Below are 21,824 nucleotides of genomic sequence, written 5' to 3' on the forward strand. Positions count from 1 at the left end.
GGGCCGGAAAATCGAGCCCAAAGCCCAATTTCTTCAGTCCACAGGGCTCTTTTCAGCTGGCTTTGACTTCAACAGGCTTTTCATCCACATGTACTCCTCTGATTAGGTCAAGGTTTAGACCATTGGAAAGCTCTTTCCGATCCGGTCGTTTTCACATAAGGTTCGCCCAATTCCAAGGCCTGAGTCCAAAGATACGGTCTGCGGAGGTTCTGCTGACTTTTGCGTGCTGTTTCTGCCCGTCTTGACTCTGACTTTTCAGCTTCTGGCCAGGCTTTACGAAGGCTTTTTCTCCTTGAATCTTGGCCTTTAATCACAAAACTTCTTAGCAACCAACCCTTGCTCCTTTATATCGCCAAAGTGGCACATTTCTGTACATAATTGACTTCAATGCCTGAAATACATAAAAGCACGTAATAAGCATTAACTCTTATTTATTACTCGCATAATTGGTCTAAAAGTATTATTGTTAAGGGGTTAAAACTATAGTTTTGGGGTCTTATCAAACCAACCCCAAACAACATTTTGTTTGTCCTCAAGCAAATATGAGAAATTAGCATAAGTAACCAAAAATGGAGTTCTAACTAATCTCGTTTCGTTGAGTGCGATTGCATTGACCATATGCAATAAGGCCTTAAACCACTAGGAATTCCCTAGTGGACGAGTTATAGCCTCCTGAGAGTTTTCCAATGAAGGTACTCACAAACTTCATCTATACTACAACGACTCAGAAATAAAACTATTGTTTCTTTATCTATGTCTCAATAATCTATACATCTGACTAGCAATGAATACAAAATAATCAAGTCGAAACCTAAGCTAATATATGCATAATAATCAATCATCTACGAATAAACATATATACAATGAGTAATACTATGAGATGTATTAGCAGGTCCGTTTCTGCAAAACTTGGAATAGCGTCCTTAAGTAGGTCCTCACATAAATGTCAAGACAAAAACCACTCTGATTTTTCCGCTCAAGTTTCGCTACTCCAGTGTGTAGTGGGCACACTTTACCTTACAATCTCAATGACACACAAGGAAGCCGGAGTCGATCAAACACATCTGCCACTTACTATCGCACTAACCTATTCCTAATTGAGCTAGAGGTCTTTATTAAGTGTGGTGGGGATTAGGAGATGGTTTAAGAAGGAAGGAAATGGACATTCAAAAACGACAAGTCTGAGATAATAGAGTCTTCATATTATGTAACTAGAGAAAACCTTGTTCTTTACTTTTGCTTCTACACTTTGTTTCCATCCTTAGCCATATTTTTCTTTTTCTTTTTCTTTGGCTTTTGACTCCTTTGATTCTATTTTTTGGAGTTCTAACTCTTTATTTTCTTTTATTTATTTATTTATTTATTATTATTTATTATTATTTGGATGGAAACTTACTTTTCTCATCTGAAGCGACTAACAAATTCTTGATTTCAAAGGTTCTTCCCTTTTCTATTCTTCATCTCTATTCTCAGACTTATTCAAAAAATTGGGTAGGTTGATTTTTTTATTTTGTTTTGTTTTGTAACAGGGTAAAGGATTTTTAGTTTATGAAAGGCTCAAGAAAGGCTCAGAGGGGCGACTAGCGGAAAATAATTCATAGGTTTGAATTTCTGGCTATATCGATCCAAAGAGGGCCTAAATTCTCTCTTGGGATATGGTATAATGATCAAGCAAGTGGACGTGTGATTTTTCTATCCGGATTTTACTTCTCCCTTGTGTTATTTCTCAAATGTTTCACTCATATAAGGCTTTAGGCTATATTCTCATAGGATTTGTAGAATAAGTACTCTAGCCTAGATTTCAGAAACTTACTGCCAACAATCATAGATACTCATGTAACATATTTATAGATAGATGCAAGGATTATTACCTACATATTAGCCTAAGTTTCTAAAAACTATTCTAATGCAAAAGCTATGTGAGACTTCTAGATTATTGAGAGCATAGAGAAAGAAAACAATACCAATATTCCTAAGTGTATATCATACTTTTTATTTATATTTTTAAAAAAATTTAGTTTTTTAACTAGAAAACAAGTGCATATTATACATATCTATATCCTAACAGATGCCTTAATTACACGTGTTTCTATGCCCCCCAACAAGAATCATGTTTTGTCCTCAACGTATTTAAATAACTAGGGTAGTGAAATACCATTGAAACACGTGAAATTCTGGAGCATCTGCAAATTAAAATAAGGTTACACATACTAATATAGAAAAGAAAAAACTAACGCAACTCTATAAGAGTTCCACCCGTTATGGGGTTAATGAGAAATAAATTGCTTGGGACATAAGCAGACACTAACTAAAATAAAAACTAACCTTAACTCCCGTTTAAGCATTTCCCTTCTCATCCTTAATAAAGAAATGAGGTTCCTTTGCATTCTACCACGCCATGGTAATTTGCCAGGTTTCACACCACTTATCGTCTACTATAGCTAACCTGTCAAGCCCCACTAGGTCAGATGGGGTGTAAGGCGCAACCTGATGAGGTTGTATCCTCCACCCTTGCCAAGTTATTACACGGAACGATCGAATAATACAATTGGTGGGTCTCATAATGTCGACCCCAACGCAATCCGTGAAACGGGTACAAAAAATAGGGAAGAAACATAGTATTATACGGCAAATTAAAACAGGCATAAGAAGGTGCTCATGCCTCTTGCTATGGGCTCGGGCTAAACTAGACATTAGGGTCTGGGGAATATCATAGAGTGTACGTCCCCCAGCTTGAGCAAGGAAAATATCACAAGTTTCGTCATTCACAGAAGAATAGTGCCATTCCCCTCTAATGTTTAGCATGATCCAAAACATAACAGTGCCCACGTTCATAGACAGGCTACCAAGGGTGACGTTATAATCCCCTTGGTCCTCTATCCTAAAGATTTCTGCCCCGTAATGCTCATGCAAATCATCATAGTTATACATGTACATATTATCTACCAAATAGGCCCATAAGTCTTGTATTTCGGCCGGCATAGCAAGTCCAAGCACAAAGGCTAGCAAGAACCTGGAAATTTTCATTGGTTCATCCCCGATGGTGATGGAGAACACTTGTTCTCCATCTGGTCTATCAAAGAACTTACAATTATCATAAAAATAAGATGTAAGTGCGGGAGAATAAAGTTCATCAGGACTTACCAATAGTGGCTCCCAGCCTGCTAGAATGATCACTTCTTGAAACCACGCACCATAGGTGTCACTTTGGAACAAGTCTTCAAAAGACTGTTCCGGTATGATACGAGGGAATGTCATCCCCAATAAACTCACTGGAATAGCTGCAAAGGTTCTTGGAACAACCCACAAAAAATTGGAATTTTTCTTGGCCACGGGGTGCGCTCAACCTATGCCTGGGTAGGGCGCGGGGTGCGCTCTGGTGATTTTCGAGTTCCAGGCACTTGCGGCTTCACTTTTGCTCGGGATGGGTCGCGGTCGCACTCAGGATGAAAACTGGAATTCCAGTGTTGTGGGCACAGTCGCTTCAGCTCGGGGCTTGGTAGAGGCGGTCAATCGCCTCGATGAAATTCTGTCGACAAAGGTGCCTAGGCGGTAGCACTCCATCAGGCGCAGCTAGCTCGAGCCTCTTGAAGTTACTAAAATGGAGAAGAAAAATGGGAACCGTGGGAGTGAAAGGTGAGAGATGAAAGTGAGGTCTAGTGTGGGTTGTGAGTGTAGAATGAATGAAGTTTTTATAGGTTTTAAGTTGCTAAAACGAATTAGGAAGTTGCCAAAAAGTTTTAAGGCAATTGCAGGAAACAAAAAAATTCCAAAACCGAAAACGAAAACAACTCATATTCTTGATTCTAAAATAACCCTAATATCTTTTAGAGTGAATTTAGGATAGAAACTGCCTAACTCATCGAGAATTCATTCTACCACAATATCTATTCATATCCATACCCATATCGGCAATATTCTCAACCCTCACTCCAAAACAACTTATAAAATGGAGGATCATATAACAAATCATACTAGAGTAAATAATACCACCCCCAAACAATTCAGGAATGTGGGATTAACAATAAAAACAATGCACAATTTGAAAAGAATGATATTATATTAAAAATGAAATTCAAATACAATTAACTACGAATTTAAATTTAACTATGGAATTTAAAAAAAAAAAAAAAAAAAAAAAAAAAAAAAAAAAAAAAAAAAAAAAAAAACTTAATATCCGAACTAAGAAAAACAATAAAAACAACTTCAACACAACAAATAACAAGAAATTTAGCTATGAGATGAGGAAGGGATAAGAATAGGAATTTGAGTGATCAAGAATGGAAAAACCAAACACCCCATCCCCAAAAAAAAATTTGAAAATAGGTTTTTGAAAATTTGTTTTAAAACGTGGGTCTTTTAAAGTCAGATTCTCGTAGACTTAATGTGGGGTCATTTTACGTCAGATTCCCCTAGACGGTGCACACCCCCAAACAAACAAGAAACTAGGGTGGCACATAATAGATGATGCCTGGTCAACTATAAACTAGTAGTCGAAAGAGTTTGGGGTCTAGCCATAAAAACATAATACTAAATGCACCCTCAAACAGAATGAAGTTGTATAATTGGAAGCATTCATGTAGAAGAATAAAAGAAAACTTATGTAACCCCTCAAAAAACATATGCAAACCATCATGTTGTAGCTGTGTTAAAAAGTTTGAATGACCCAAAAGATGAATTAGCAATACTTTAGGTGAGAAAGGAATGAAGTCTGGATCCTGATGTCTTTCATGAGGCTCATATGCGAAAAAATAAGACAAACTAGGTTTCTCACTATATTCGGTCAACGTTTGGCTCTCAACTACAGGAATGGTGTACTCATAGGATTGTGTGCTAGGCAAACACTCTTCACCGTGAGGGTTGAAAAAATTATAGAGTGTCTCTGAGGCAATAGGCTCAAGTGCAAATTTGAGGTTCCTCTGAAATGGTGGGTGAATTGATGGTTTAGTTGTGATAGATGGTTAGATTTTAGGAGGTGGTAACTCAGGTGGATGGTGGGTGGTTGGTGGTTCATCAGTTGGTGGATCCTCACATGCTCTTAAGAAATCATTGAAGTCTTCATCTATCTTAGTTGAATCCATAAAGTTGTGGTTTGTGGCTTTATCTTTAAGAATTTCATCTATGTTTTCCATTGTTATTTCCTCAGCTGCCAAACTAAATTTAGCTTCACATTGCTCTAAAGATGTTACTTCCTTTAATTTCTGCACATTACCTTGTTCATGCCTTAGATTAGAATTGTTGATTTCTATTTTCTCACTCTCGTCCTCTAAAACAATATAAGTTTCCTCAATGGCATCATGGTTATCCGAAACAAGTCCTACAGAGTCGTCTTCAAGAATTTCCTCATCCAGGTTGTGTGTGGAGTTAATATAATGGTTAATGGGAGGGTCATGGGAAGGTAATGGTTCATCTTGTGTGTCGATCTCTGGGAAGGTTGAAAGTTCTGTATTAGGTGAGGATCATGGAAATCATTTTGGCTAGATTTTGAAACATAGTTTGGGTTTATGCATTTTGTTCTCTAAACGTTTTTCCATTGTTGGCTATTTGTTGGGAAATTTGGTCTAGGAAGGGTGGCGAGCTAGATGGGAGGGTTATTTCTGGCATGGTGGAAAGGTCTGGCGTAGGTGAGGTTAGCATCAATCTTGTCCGTTCTAGGTTCTGAAGTATTATTTTGTTTTGGGCCATTATTTTATCAAATGTTGTTAGCGGAGGGGAAGCTTGTTGGTGTGGTTCTGGTTAATACGGTGTTTGGTAGTCATAGTTATTGGCGTTTGAGTAACTCTGGTTGATTTCGTACTATGTTGGGTTAGGTTGACTCCATGTATAGTTTGGATGACTAGAAAACTCTTGATTGTATTGGTTACTATGCAAATTTGAAAATTAAGGCTCATAATTATTATTATATCCTATAGTAGGTCCAAACTCTTGGTATGATGGGCAATGAGAAGCCCAATGGTAAGGACTACCGCAGCATGAACATGGTGAAGGGTTTACATAATAATCACATGATTGTTCGTCTACATATTGATATGCCATATTGGTTTTAAAAATATATTCTAAGACAATTAATATGCAAACGAAACTCTAACTATAAATTTCTAGATAGGCATCTGCGTTGACATTTACGAAAAAGAAGCCTGATTATACTAGAATTAAAATCCTCCTCTGACAGAAGAGGCGAGGAGTGGAAGAAAAGAGTACTTAAATGCCTCCTTGCTTCGCTTATGAATAGCATCTTCTTTACGCATGCTCAGTGTGTATAACAAGTTAGAACACTGAAAACCTTGAAATAAATGGAAATTTGAAACAAACCCTGGGAAATCGGGTCAAGCTTTTAGGGTATGCAGTCGCTTCGCGAATAGGCCTAGGTAGGGTGCAGGTAGCGCTCAGGTTCAAGCTGGAGTTCCAGGCTAAATTGGTTGCGCTCCAATTTAGCTTGCCCAGGGCGTGGGTCGCGCACCATGTAATTCTTCGAGGAAAATTTTCAGTGCTGAAACGGACAACCACAATGAGAATCAAACAAGGGTGGGTAGGTTATGGGACTTTGGAAAATTAACAATTCTAAAGAAAACAATACTAAAGGGAACTTAGATGGCAGCGGCACCATTTGATAATCGTAAAAATGATAGTTTTACTAATGAATAAAGCGATGAAACTCTAAATGAAAGTAAAACTAAAAACTGAACTTGTACTAAACTTATCAAAGATTTCTACTCTCGATACTATTGAAGTAGAGCTAGAATAGAAGATTTGTTCCACTCTTAGTTCTTTAGCATTCAAGTTTCCTACGACTATCAATCCTACCAAAGTCAATGAGAGAATTACGAATTATACTATGAAATGCTACGGAATACTAAGGTTGAATTTAGAATAAGAATTAGGGAGGAATTTAATCCACCTTGAATCCAACTTAAGAAACTAGCATAGCATTCTTACGTTCTTATGGTAAGAATTGGTCGTTCTAATCTCTAATTATACATGGCATCTCTACCAATTCATAACTAGCATATGAGGACGTCCACCCATTCTCATGGCGAATCAACGTCCTTCTAGAGTGGAATAGACTCTTACAACGATTCTAAGCTAACAAAATCAAGTTTTTATCAAGGCTTCATCAAACCCCTCTAATGGAGGTTTAGCCTCGATTCATCAAACTATCATTTCCAATTGAATTAAAACTAGACATCATATAAAGATTCTAACTTTACTAAATTCAACTAAGCAATAATTGAAATCTAAATTAATAACTAAGAATTCATTGAATAATAAGAATTGAAATTAGATCTAAACAATTTTAAATAACAAAATCAAATTTAACAAGAACTAACTATTTTATTTATCTAATGAATGATAAACAATGATTCAATACTTAATCTAAAACAAGGAATGAAAACTAATTAATAAACTAATTAAAATTCTTAAAACTAGATCTAGAACTAAGCTTTTTAATGGCTACTCTAATGGCTACTTTCTAACCTAAGCTAATTGATACTTAAGAGCTAAGTCTTGTGTGTGTAAATGGAAGAGACCAGATCCACATTTTCGTGCATGGGCTGAGGGTCCATGTTTTGGGCGGGAAAATCGAGCCCAAAGCCCAATTTTTTCAATCCACAGGGCCCTTTTCAGCTGGCTTTGACTTCAACAAGCTTTTCATCCACTTCTGCTCCTCTGATTGGGTCACGCTTTGGACCATTGGAAAGCTTTTTCTGAGCTGGTCGTTTTCACATAAGGTACGCTCAATTCCGAGGCCTGAGTCGAAAGATACGGTCTTCGGAAGTTCTGCTAACTTTTGCGTGCAGTTTCTACCCGTCTTGACTCTGACTTTTCAACTTCTGACCAGGCTTTACAAAGGCTTTTTCTCCTTGAATCTTGGCCTTTAATCACAAAAATTCTTAGCACTTGCTCCTTTATATCACCAAAGTGGCACATTTCTGCACATAATTGACTTCAATGCCTGAAATACATAAAAGCACGTAATTAGCATTAACTCTTATTTATTACTTGCATAATTGGTCTAAAAGTATTATTGTTAAGGGGTTAAAACTACAGTTTTGGGCTCTTATCACAAATCTACACCCACGTCCCTAGGGAAAGACGCCACTGATCCTTATGCGTGATTCCGCCCAAAAGCTCTGTTCCCTGCCCGTTTGGCAAAGAACAAACGTGACGAACATTTCGATGAGATCTGTGAAACCTTCAAAAATTTGACCATAAACTTACCTTTTCTAGATGCACTTAAGCATTTGCCCAAGCATGCCAAGTTTTTGAAGGACATGTGCACCACCAAACGACGTATGAATGTTCCTCAACAAGCGTTCCTCACTGAGCAGTTTCCCACAATTACTACTATTAATGGGGTGGTTAAATACAAAGACCCTGGTCGACCAACTGTACGATGCATATTGGGCAACAAGTATACCGCTACCGCACTTTTAGACCTAGGCGCCAGTGTTAACCTACTTCCCTACTAGTTATTTAAGCAGTTAGGTTTTCATGAATTAAAATCTACCAATATGACTTTGCAACTCGCGGATCGCTCCATCAAGTACCCAAAAGGCATAGTATAAAACGTCATAGTCAAGGTCCAAGATTTTTACTACCCTGTTGATTTTGTCATTCTAGATACCAAAGTGGCCTGTGACCCCATTCCTATCATCTTGGGACATCCATTTCTTGCAACTGCTAATGCTCTCATAAATTGTCGGGACGGTTCAATGACATTGTCTTTCGGGAACCTTTCTGTCAAACTCAACGTATTCAAATTAATGAAACAATTTCCCGATCCTATAATGGAGGGTGAGATTAGCTTGGTTGATAGTCTGGCACACGATTATTTCACAAACTCGTTTCCCAAAGATGAGGTACACCAATTTCTTTCTTTTGATAATCCTGAGTTTGATGATGACTCGTACATTAAGGATGTTCACGCATTATTAGAGTCGGTACCACTATTTGACCCTACTACTGCGTTGCTAACTAATTCAGAAGAATCAAACTCGCTCTTTTCCATTGAAGAGATGACCCCTCATGAGTCCTTGATTCCCAATCCTCGAACTCCGGATTTAAAACCTCTACCCTCTGATTTGAAGTACGTGCATCTCGATCCCGACGGTAGTCACCCTATAATAATTTATGCTCACTTAACTACCGACGAAGAAGCACGTGTGATTCGTGTCATTCGTGAACACCGCTCTGCTATCGGTTGGTCCTTAGATGATATCAAAGGAATAGACCCTAGTGTATGCACACATCGCATACATCTGGATGACGGCTCAAAAACATCGCGAGAACCGCAACGTCGTCTTAACCCCGCCATGAAAAAGGTGGTGAGAGAGAAAGTTTTATGTTTACTTGATACGGGTATCATTTACCCTACCTCTGATAGTGACTGGGTTAGTCCTGTCCACGTTATTCCTAAAAAGTCCGGCATTCAAGTTGTACAAAATGAAAATGGTGAATGCATCTCCACTCGCATTCCATTAAAATAGAGAATTTGTATTGACTATCGCAAACTTAATGCCAGAACACGTAAATATCACTTCCCTCTCCCATTCATTGACCAGATGCTAGAACGTTTAATCGGTCATGCTTACTACTATTTTCTTGATGGCTATTTTGGCTACTTCCAAATTGTCATCGATCCCGCTGATCAAGAAAAGACAACTTTCACATGTCCCTTTGGAACCTTTGCATACAGACAAATGCCTTTTGGTCTTTGCAATGCTCCAGGCACCTTCCAACGCTGCATGCTTCACATTTTCAGTGACATGGTGGAACGTTATATGGAAGTCTTAATGCACGACTTTTCCATTTATGGAAATTCCTTTAACGACTGCCTATCCAGCCTTTCTAAAGTGTTAATGCGTTGCGAAGAGAAAAATCTGGTACTTAATTGGGAGAAGTGCCATTTCATGGTTACCAAAGGACTTGTTCTAGGTTATATCGTTTCGAAAAACGACTGGATAGAGGTTGATAAAGCTAAAATTGTTAAAATTGCTTCACTGCCTTTCCCACGTACAATTTGTGATATCCGTGCCTTTTTAGGCCACGCTAGGTTTTACAGGCGATTCATTCAGGATTTTTCTAAAGTTGCTCGACCTTTAACCAATCTCCTGCTTAAAGATGCAGTATTCGACTTCAATTTCAATTGCAAACAAGCTTTTGAAACTCTAAAAACCACCCTGACTACTGCTCCTATCATTCAACCCCCTGATTGGTCTCAACCATTCGAACTGATGTGTGACGCTAACGACTTTGCTATTGGTGTTGTACTAGGCCAACAACGTGATAACAAACCCATTGTCATTTACTACGCTAGTAAAACTCTTAATGACGCTCAACATAATTACACAACAACTGAGAAAGAGTTCCTAGCTGTTGTCTATGCTTTGGATAAGTTTCGCCCTTACCTAGTTGGATCATCCACCATCGTATATATTGACCATGTTGCACTTCGGTACTTACTCGCGAAAAAGGGCGCGAAAAAGCGATTGTTTCGTTGGATCCTTCTCTTGCAAGAATTCACCCTGGAAATCAAAGACAAGAAAGGAACCGAAAATGTCGTGGCCGACCATTTATCAAGGCTGGTTGGTGACGTTGATAGTGATTCTGAAGCCATCTGTGATTCCTTCCCAGACGAATATTTGTACTTTATTTTCTCATCTCCATGGTACACGGATATCGTTAACTACCTAGTTACTGAGGAAGTTCCTTCCTCTTGGTCACGTCCTGATCATAAAAAGTTCTTATCCACTGTAAAATAATATTTCTGGGATGACCCCTACCTCTTTAAGTATTTTCCGACCAACTCATTCGTCGCTGCATTCTCGACTGGGAGCACACCGATGTATTATCTTTTTGCCATGAATAATCTTGCGAAGGTCATTTCAGTGGAAAGAAAACTGCGGCCAAGGTGTTACAATGTGGTTTTTACTGGCCTACCCTTTTTCGCGATGCACACGAACATTACATAGCCTGCATTCATTGTCAGCACTTAGGTCGAATTACAAAATGCAATATGATGCCCCTAAATCCTATCTTGATTGTGGAAAATTTTGATGTTTGGGGGCATTGATTTTATGGGACCCTTCTCTATTTCTCAAGGTTTTCTCTACATTCTAGTCACTGTAGACTATGTGTCCAAATGGATTGAGGCACTCACATGTCGCTCAAATGATCATAAGACTGTCGTGAAATTTGTAAAAGAAAACATTTTCTCTCATTTTGGTGTCCCCAAAGTTATCATCAGTGATGGGGGTACACACTTTTGTAATAAAATTTTTGGGTTTTTAATGAAAAAATATGGAGTTACTTACAAAGTTGCTACTCCATATCACCCACAAACGAGTGGCCAAGTAGAAGTCTCCAACAGAGAGATTAAGTCCATTCTGGAGAAAACTGTCAATCCATCAAGAAAGGAGTGGTCTCTCCGCTTATCGGATGCCTTGTGGGCATACCGAACAGCATTTAAGACACCTATAGGTATGTCTCCTTACCACATTACTTTTGGAAAAAATTGTCATCTGCCAGTTGAACTTGAGCATCGTGCCCTTTGGGCCATCAAAAGCCTCAATTACAATATCAACGAGGCAAGCGAGAAGCAAAAACTGTAATTAAATGAGCTTGAGGAGATTTGGAGTAATGCTTATGATCTCTCGAAATCCTACAAAGCTAATATGAAAAGAGTGCGCCACAAGCACATTTTGCGTAAGGATTTTAAAATTGGCCTAAAGGTTTTACTATACAACTCCAGATTACACATTTTTTCTGTAAATTGAAAACACGATGGTCTGGTCCTTTCATTGTGTCAGCTGTGACACATTATGGGGCAATCTCTTTGCTTAATCCATAAGATAACAGCGAATTTCAAGTCAATGGACAACGCCTAAAACATTACCACGAATTACACTCCCCAGATGTTGAACATACTCTTCTTCAGGACCCAGTCTACATAGACTAGATGTTTTGTTTGGTGTACTCAATCTTGTTTCTATAGAGGGTACGCCATTTTGGTAACCGGGCCATCTTCTATTTTATGATCTCAAAAGTTCTTTGAAGTGTGTAGTTGCAAGCGCCGGAACCTTAGTCCACGAAAACTCTATTTCATAACTGAGTATAAATGTCTTCTACAACACGAGCAAATGTGCCTGTCGGTAAACGATGGGTATCTAAAATTTCACTTCCTTCCTTCCCTTCCCTTTTCTACTACTCTCTGCCTCACGAACTTCAGCTAATCATTTGGTGTAAGTCTCACTCATCACGAATAGGGAATGGTCGTAGTACTTTTTCTTGTAAACGACGCGCAAGAAAAATGGGTGGTGTATGCATTGCCAAACACCCTTCTGCCAAGGTCTTGACTTCCTATCTGATACTAGCCAGTTTAAGGTATACTTTTGTCTGACACCAGTTGTGCAGGATAATCTTCGCCGCCGCGCTGTTTCTCACACGGGTTGGGAATCGTCTTGAGAATTTGACGATAAAAGACTCACAAACGTCTTGAGAATCTGACAATAAAAGACTCGATTCGTCTTGAGGATCTGACATTAAAAGACTCACCTTGTAGATATGTATATATTATTGACAAATTCCCCATGCTTTAAGTTGTACACATAGAGATTTGTGTTCAACCTCGGATGTTGCATACTTGGGACATAAATGGGCAATGGATTCCACCAGACCAACCCCTAGAATTGGTTACTTTGAGTTCCCTTTGGGGCGGTTTGAGGATAGCCTTATGTAATAAGGGCAATATTATTAGACCGTAGCGCGCATGGTCCAGGATGGTACCGTCTTGCCCCTAACCTCATAATACATAAAGGTAAAGCCACAGTCTGGCTGGATTGGGTTCACTCCAGAGCCGACATGACAATTTCCTATAAATTTAGATGTTGACTCTTCTAGACATCCAGTGTGTTTCACGTAATCTCCCTTGTATATAAATAAAACATTTGTTTATAAATAAAACACCCTCCTTTCTTTTCAAAACTCTTGTGACCTTTGAGAATGACTTATATAATTGGATAGCATTTTTTGTGCCGATCATTTTGATATCTCGTTCATCCAATTCGGAGTCCAAACGAGTCGTGGATGAGCGTTTAGATTTTTTAGGCTTAAATTGGGCTTTAGGCTTGATTTGGGCTTGGGAAATTTTTTTGGCCCAACCAAATCTCGAAATCTCAGGCAATTTAAACCTGACAAACCCGACCACACGCGTCACCATCACACACTTCGTCTTCCCCAATATCCGGATCATGTCCCCTCTCGATTTAGTCTCGCACGAGACAGGCCCACGTTATATCCAGGTCTCGCGCGCGACTCCTACAACTCCAATTCCAATTCCCTTCCGTCAGCAAGTCCCATTTCTCCCCCTCATCATAAATCAATAGCCAGCCTCTCCCTAGAGCAGTAATGGCCGGAAACAGGTGAATTTGTGTGGAGAAAAATTTGAAAATTTATTCGAAAATGGGATGTTTGCTCCATTCTTTGATAATGAAATTCACTCTAGAGGATGGGAGTACTTGTTATATGCTAATGGCGGGCTTTATTCTAAGGATTTGGTGATAAAATTTTAAGACAATGGGAGCTTTAATGGTGACCATTTTTGGGTTACCGTCGAGGGTGTGCGCCACGAAGTCACACCTGTTTTGATCTCCAGGATCACGGGCATTCCTCTAGTCGACCACGTGCTGACTCAGCAGCAGTCCATGTACCCACGGATTTACAACATAATGTTCAACACACTAATCGAGGGAGATTACAACATAGATGGGAAATGCGCGTATCAGCGCTCGGTGCGACGGAACCAGCTGGCTGTGACTCAATGGCTGGGACTAAACGTCATTGGCACCTCGAAACCCTCGGACATCAACAAGACCTTCCTCCACCTTCTTTGGATCCTCCAGGAGCGAAAGGGTAACTTCTACATAGTTACCTTTCATTTTGATATTATTACGCATGTCACTCTTAGGTCAGCCCCTCTTGCCGTTCTTGTAACGCAAGTTATGATTAATTTGGGTTTTCTGTCCGCCACCCCGCTACTCCTTATACCACTATATGAGAATATGCTTGTCTTCAAGAAATGCATACTGACCCCTTGGGAACCCACAGTACCAATGGCTGCTGAGCACGCTAACGTAGGCCCATCTCACCCACCCTACTTTGATGAGACTGTTATGAGTAAGATGAGTCACCCTATGGATGCCTTACGTGCTATAAACAGTGGCATGAGAGACATGTACACTGGCCAAGTATCGATGAAACATGCCTTGGGCGAGTTAAGGACAGATATGACCACTCGCCACGGGGCGTTGACAGACAGCATGGGCGAATTTCACCAGGAAATGCAAGCTTCCATGAATGCATTTCAGGACCAAATGACTACTCGCTAAAACAAGTTCCAGCGAATGTTCATGGCAAACTAGCATTAGTTTCAGGCCCAGGTGTTGGATACTCTGGGAGATATCCAGGAGCAGTTAGCCTCCACAGGAGCTCGTCCTGCACGACGTCGCAGGACTCCTGGTTCTTCTTCTGTAGCCCCTGAGGATTCTCCTACAGCCTTCGAGGATTCTCAATAGACAGTTTATTTTCACCGTTCTTGTATATTAATTATGTCGGATATTTTATTTACGTGTTTGCATTTTTATTTTCGAACTTAAGATGTCTGTCAATTCCTACATTCTCCAAAATTTCTACCTTGTTAAATAGTATATTAGCTATCTCCAATATTATATTATATAGGTAAAAACATATATAATAATATTAGTAATAAAAATATATATACATATATTTTTAACGTCACAATTAACAACAAAATTTTACCGTAAACCAACGTTTTGCAAAACGGTCATGAAATTCCATCCTAAAAATGGTCAGAAAACGGTCATGAAATCGCATCTAAAAACGGTCAGAAAACGGCTCAATTTTCTTCTATAAATAAGTTCAACACATTCTTCACATTTCACTCCTTTCACTTTGTTCCCTCTCCACTTTTTATTCTAAAAATCATTTTTAGATCACTCAAAGTTTCAAGATTCATGGATGCACTAGAAAAGTCTGAGCAACAGCAGATTGAATATACTACTCAAGTCTTCATGCTCGGTTGTTTTATTATAGTAATGTTGTTAATGTGGCATATAGTTCTATCTAATATTTAGGTTTGTATTTTATTTCACGTATCATTATGATGTGTTTCCACTCCTCTGTACGTTCTTACATCTTATTGTAATATTATAATTACATCTTCCTTTGCCTTCTACTTACGCTATTTGTTTAAAAAAAAAAAAAAAAAAAAAAAGGCACTCCTTGTAGTCACATGCCCCATTTTTCTCATCCACACTACATCTTTTGCGCCATATTTTAGAAAATACATGTGGTCTAACTACCCTGTGACACCTCGATCCGTATTTTCTACATCTTCGGATTGGTGCTTATTTATAACAAGGATAGACACCCCTAAATACCAACTTCCCTTTTTCCACTAAAAATTTTCTTTACCACTCTATCTTTAATGGCCCTCACTCGAATTTTCGTGCCTGAGCAAAATTTTATGGAAAATTTCCAAAATGGTCTTTTTCATCCATTTTTTGACACGGAAATTTTACGTCGAGGATGGTACCCTATTTTACATCATAAGCAGGCATTTTTTTTTCCAGAGAATTGGTCTTGTTGTTCTATAAACATGGTTATTTCCAAAATGGGCAATTCTTTGTCCGTGCAAACGGATGCGAGCGTGAATTGACTATGGAAATTATCTCCGAGGTACTTCAAATTCCCATTACAAACCAAGGGGTACATCTTCAGGATTCACCATTCGACAATATCAGACATCTGATGTTTGCAACTATCCTTCACGGTGAATACAACCGGAAAAACCGTGTTGTTTATCAGCGATCCTTGCAAAATAACCAATTATCTGTGATCCAATGGCTGGCTCATAATGTGCTCGGCACGTCTAAGACTTCCGAAATAACAAAACCCCTCCTCCATCTACTATGGGTCTTGCAGACTAACTGCAATGATTTTTGCAATATTAAATTTATCTGGAACACTATCGCACGTGCCAGGAAAAAGGCAGCTCCTTTGCCAACCATTGTGACACTTATCATGATACGTTGGGGTTTTTCTAGTACTATTCCCAATACACCTCTCAGAACAGCTAACATTCTTACCATTCACTCAGTTTGCAGGAACGGTTTCTGGAATCCCGACGTTGCAAAGAACCATGTCAGTACAGAAACCGAATAAGCTTGTTCTGCTGACAACATCTTCACTGAAAATGCATTAAGCAATGTATTTAATCCTATGGAAAGCCTTCGTTTAATTCAACAAGGATTGATGACATTATACAAACGTCAAAACATTATCATCACCAGTCTTCTTGAATTTCACGGCCTGCGGACAATACAGGAAGATGAACAAGCACAATTCTTGCACAGTCACAACCTATTCTCGGCAAATCACACTCTCATAATGGAGAACCACGCCGAGATTTACCAGACACAGAGTGAAATTATGCAACGAGCTGTTGCCAGAATTGATGGCATCGAAGATCTTATAAATGGATTCCTTTCACAAAAGGATACTCGCCGTTACTTGGGCCCATGACACAATTTAAATTTTGCAATTTGATGTTCTTTGTCATTTTCTTTTTAGTTTTTTAAATATAGTGCAATTTCCCTATGGTAATTTGTTTTTTCTTAATTATTCTCATCATATTCTAATATTTGTTTATCTTTGTCTAATATGTAGCATCTTTCTTCACACATCTTCTACAATGGAAGCTCCAAAGATGATTCTAGAACAATCTTTCCATTCGTTGCTGAATTCTCCTGCATATGGACATCTTTTCAGAGACTACATCACTCGAGTCGGTTGGAACTCTCTTATTCTACACCCGGAGCAGACATACTCCCCAAGTTTGGCAACTTATTTTTATGATCATATAGAAGATCTACCTACTACACAGGGTTTCCCTTTGAATGGATTTACAATCCGTATTGGTAACACCCGACACTCTTTTTACGAGCCAATAGTTGTTATGGCTCTAGACCTTCCTCCTTTTCAGCTAGACATCCCCATCCAATACATGGTAGAAAACAACTTTAACGACTATTCTTGGGAAAAATTTGCCGCCCGTTATGGCAATAGCCTTGCCCAGTCGATGAACGCGTGTCGGGCGGCGATGGCCGACTTTACTATTCCACTTGCCAAGATATGACCATGAATGTTGAAACGCCATGTTATTTATTCTTCCGAACATCATGGGGATTAACATTTTTCCACTGCATCAAAGTCAGCTTGTAAGACGTTCCATGCACTAGCCCAGCAACATACCGCCTTCGACATCACAGACCTAGTAATTGAGAACCTAAAGAGGGCTCGGTCTTTTTGGCAACACTATATCACTTTGCTAGTCACAGCATGCAGGATAGTGAGGACATACTTTCCACAGTTTGCGACCACTTTTCAGGACTGGGTTAAGGTCGACTTTATGTGTCCAACCAACAAGATCATTCGTTCTTTGCGATTTCGAACATGGTGACGCCCTGCAAGGTATCTAAAGAAAGTGTGTTCCTTCCCTAATGATGATAAAATGATAGCTCATCTGGACACTGCAAAGAAGAGGAAGTGGAGCAAAGTCATGAAAGCTATGATAGATTAGCATGACGCAAAGGAATGACATATCTACAGGGACGAAGCAAGGATGGACCATCCCCCAGTTCTTGGTTGGGGCAATGTGAGTTGATGCATGTACATATTTGTTTTACGTTTTGATGTGAGATAAATAAATACTAACAGTGTGCCAATCTAACAGTGTGCTTTCACTTTTATGATGTATAATATATAGTGTGTTACAATAAATTTCTGTGGAAGATGTCAGCTATATTTTTGCTCAAACCCTCTTAGGTATACTCTTTCTTCCTTTTAACACTTTGAGGACACAATCCATTTGTTTGGGGTGGTGAGAACCTTTCGCAAAAATTAAGCATGCATAGTTGTATATAGTTTACTTTATGTCTAAATAAACGTATTTAGTGACAAATTCTCGTTTCCTTTTCTGTGATGAAAAATATTTAGAAATCTTACCCTAGCATCAGAATTAGGACTTGTTCTTAGAAACTTAATTTACTACGTATGCAATAGTTTTTACATCTTTTTATGAGCATTCAAGCACTGACTATCATTAAATGTACATAGCAGTAAATTTCTGGGACCCACGGTTAGACAACTTAGTTTCTATATCTTGTAAGAATCTAACCAAAACAAAAAAGCATCAAAATGTGTAATATGTGAGTAATGACACAGAGGAGTAGTTTTTCCGAATAGAGAAGTTCACACATCTACTTACTTGATCACTACCTAAATCCTAGGCAAGAATTTAGGCCTTCTTTGGATCGATATAGCCAAAAATTCACACCTGTAAAAAATTTTACCGCTAGTCGCCCCACTGAACCTTTCATTAACCCTTTCTATTTCACCAAAAATTCATTACCCATCTATTAACCATAAATAAATAAGCCTACCTAGATGATGAGTATGAGAAATAGGATGAAGTGCAGAAAAATGAAGAGAAAAACCTTGTCACAAATCAAAATCAGTTTACCTATTTCGAAGAAAAAAAAAAGAAAAATAGAAATATGTTTCCAAAAATCGAAAAGAAATATCAAAGTTAGAATTCCCCCCAAAATCAAATCAAAAGGGAATACAAAAGCTTGAAAAAGCCAAGTATGGAAACCAATGTTAGAAGCAGGAAAGAAAAAGGATTTCTCTAGTATAAATATCTCGAAGACCTTATTCTCTTATACTTATCAATCTTTTGAATTTTCTATTCCATTTTCTTCTACACTACCTCCTAAGCCCTATAACACCTAATAAAACCTCCTCTAGCTCAATTAGGAGTAGGATAGTATGATAATAAGTAGTACTTGTGACTGCTCGACCTCGGCTCCTCTGATTGTCATTAAGTATGTGAGGAAACGTGTGCCCACTGCACACTAGAGATAGCAAACTTGAGTGGAAAAATAAGAGAGAAATTGGGTTTCGACACATACCTGTGAGAACCTACTTAAGGACGTTATCCAAAGGATCTAGAAACGGCCCTGCTCGTACATTTCATTATAAGATCACTGCATGCATGCTCATACATAGATGTTTTGATTATTGTATGTATATTAACTTGAATTTCGAAAGAATTAAATCCTTGTTTTCCCCGCTAGTGAGATGTCTAGATACCTGAGATTGATTAAGGAAACAGGCCTTTTTTACTGAGTCATTGTAGTATAAATGAAGTTTGTAAGTATCCTCTCTGGAAAACTCTCACGAGGCTATAACTCGTCCACTAGGGAATTCCTAGTTGTTCAAGGCCTTGTTGCATACGGTCAATGCAACCACACTCTGCGAAATGAGATTTAGCTTAGGACAACACATTTTTGACCACTTATCATTTTAATGTCTCTTCTTTGCTTGAGGACAAGCAAAGTGCTGTTTGGGGGTGGTGTGATAAGCACCCAAAACTATAATATTAAACCCCGAGAGACATAGCATTTTTATCAATTATGTGTTTAATAATCATGTAATAATTATATTTTCGTACTTTTGCAGGTTTCCGAATATAATGATAAAACATGCATCGAAGTACAGGAATACTGGAATATTTAAAGTTTCCCACTCAACCCCAGTGAAGCCCAACAAAGCCTGACTAGAGCCGAAGTTTCCAAAAGAACAAAACCAGTGCAGAACGGGTCCACATATAAAGAAGTAGCAAACTTTCGAAGCTCACATCTTATAAATCTGGATGCCGACATTGGCTAGTGAACTACCATAGTGACCAGGGCGATGAACTCTACGCAAAGATAGAAAGTTGTAAAAATGCCAATATCAGCGCCGCCACTGGACACACTAAGTGGACCCACATTACAGGCCCAAAAGGCATGACGAGTCAGCATAGGCAGGTGGCAAGTGATGGTCACAATTTTGTGCCACCTTGCAATGGGAAAAACACGTACCAATTCAATGTTTGAATTGAATTGGGCTAAAAGACAAAACCAAAACATTAAAGACAAAACCTTAAATAAAGAAAAGGATGAAAACTTAAATAGTTCGAGACAAAACTTTGTATTCCAAAGTTTTGAATGTCTCAAATTAGCTAAAAAACAAAACCAAATAAAATCCCTTCACGAGGGTCTCCAGCCATCCAGCCTATATATAAGAGGGGGTTTCAGGATATTCTCCTTTAGCCTATATATTAGCTAGTTAATCGTCTGTAGTTTTTCATTTCCAGCACTTACATTCCATCCTTTTCATTTCAGCAGTCTTAAATATTGTAAGTCATTTCTTCTGAATAAAAGTCATTTCTTTTCAAGTTTAATTCCTGTCCTGTATTTACTTATTTAATTTATACAACAAGTTTAATTATTCCTTCAATGACCATGAGCTAATCCCCCCCTTCAGGGAGAGGGTTATGCTGCTCGTGTGAGAATCCGGATTGACTCTTTAATATTCTAGAATCACTACTTAGGAAGTAGGTGTAGATTAGACATCCGGTCCCAAAATGACTGAGATTGTACAAATTTAGAGTCTTGGATGCTCGAAACAGTCTCGCGAGAGACCCAAAATGTCTCGCTTCGACTCTGCAGTGTCGAATGACTCTCCAATTTGTCCAGCTGATGTAGAATCGAACCAGGAGCTGAATGATATTCCAGAGATGAAATATTAGTTCAACTCCTTATGCTAGTGCGATGCGGCTCAGAGATGTGGGCATTTTGCTAGGGATCAATACTTGATGTCGTCTCGGATTTGTCTATGAACTCGAGACGAATTAGAGCTGTAGTGATGTGGTAATATACACTGTTAAAAAATAATTCTTGTATGAGTCTGATTAACCCTCTCCCTGTTTCTCTATCTTTGTTTATTTACATTGAAATCACCGTTAGTAATTTACATTATTTACATTTCCATTAAATTAATTAAACCAACTAAAAAACCTAAAATCCTACTCACTAAAAGTTGTAATTCCAGTTGTGAACCTTGCTGAGCCCTAAGGTTTGGACGATCCCTTACTCGACCTATCCTACCAAACCCACGTGAGTAAGGTAACTTGACTAAACAGACGACTATACATAATTTGGACTTTGGTTTTTCGGACTTCGGACTGTGGACTTCGGACTTAAGTAAAAGAATAAAAACCAAAGAAATGTACAATTAACGTTTTATAAGAAAGCAGAGTCCAAAGATGGAAGGGAACTCACAAGCGGTGAGGACAGCCCTAACCCTAGGACTCTTATAGCTCTTTCTATATAAACCGAAGGGATTTGCTCTTAGGAACTACACAAAATAGGGTTTGATTCTCCATAATAAACAAGGAGATATGTAGGCAGTAGTCAGACGGTTCAACCCTGAACTCACAATCATCTCATCCCTTCTCTATTCATTTAAAGGTTCCAAGATCACACGGCACAGAGGAAGATCAGGGAAAAATTGAAAAATCCCCTACACTGACCAAGAGCAAGATTGAAGTGAATCAGACACTCCCTTAGCAATGGGTGGAGGGGAAGAGTGAGTCCAGCCCTAAGCTGACCAATGGTGATGAGCACCACTTCCTTGTATGCCAACTCGTCAGATAAGCTCCCCCACTCTAGGCCAATATCCTCAGGGATGTGAAATTTCTCCCGAATCAGTTCCAGGTAAGAGAGATCTCCGAAATTTATAAGTTACCAGTTGGGATTTATGATCGGAAAAGAAAGAAAGTTTGGAGCTTTGTTTAAACCCTAATAGGAGATCAAAGGTTTCATTATATAGGGAAAAAGTAGCGAAAGATATAATGAGGG

This window comes from Coptis chinensis, chromosome 5, assembly GCF_015680905.1.
Source record: "Coptis chinensis isolate HL-2020 chromosome 5, ASM1568090v1, whole genome shotgun sequence".
Classification (NCBI taxonomy): Eukaryota; Viridiplantae; Streptophyta; class Magnoliopsida; order Ranunculales; family Ranunculaceae; genus Coptis; species Coptis chinensis.